This window comes from Physeter macrocephalus, unplaced genomic scaffold (genome assembly GCF_002837175.3).
Source record: "Physeter macrocephalus isolate SW-GA unplaced genomic scaffold, ASM283717v5 random_26, whole genome shotgun sequence".
Taxonomy (NCBI): domain Eukaryota; kingdom Metazoa; phylum Chordata; class Mammalia; order Artiodactyla; family Physeteridae; genus Physeter; species Physeter macrocephalus.
In genome coordinates, this window is record NW_021145310.1 from 42786 (window position 1) to 43032 (window position 247).

Here is a 247-nt window from a genome sequence, read left to right on the forward strand (position 1 = left end):
GAGAGGCCCCAACAGGGAGAGGCCCGCCTACCGCCCAAAAAAAAAAAAAAAAAAAAAAAAAAAGTGCAGTGTGATAGCGTGCTCCCCCGGCTTTGCTATGGGTGTCTTTTTATGGTGTTTGGTAGAGCAGATTTTTTTTGCCCGGGGGTGGGGATTCTTTTTTTTTTTTTTTGGCTGTGCCGTGCGGCATCTGGGATCTTAGTTCCCCGACCAGGGATGGAATCCGTACCCCCTGCAATGGAAGCGC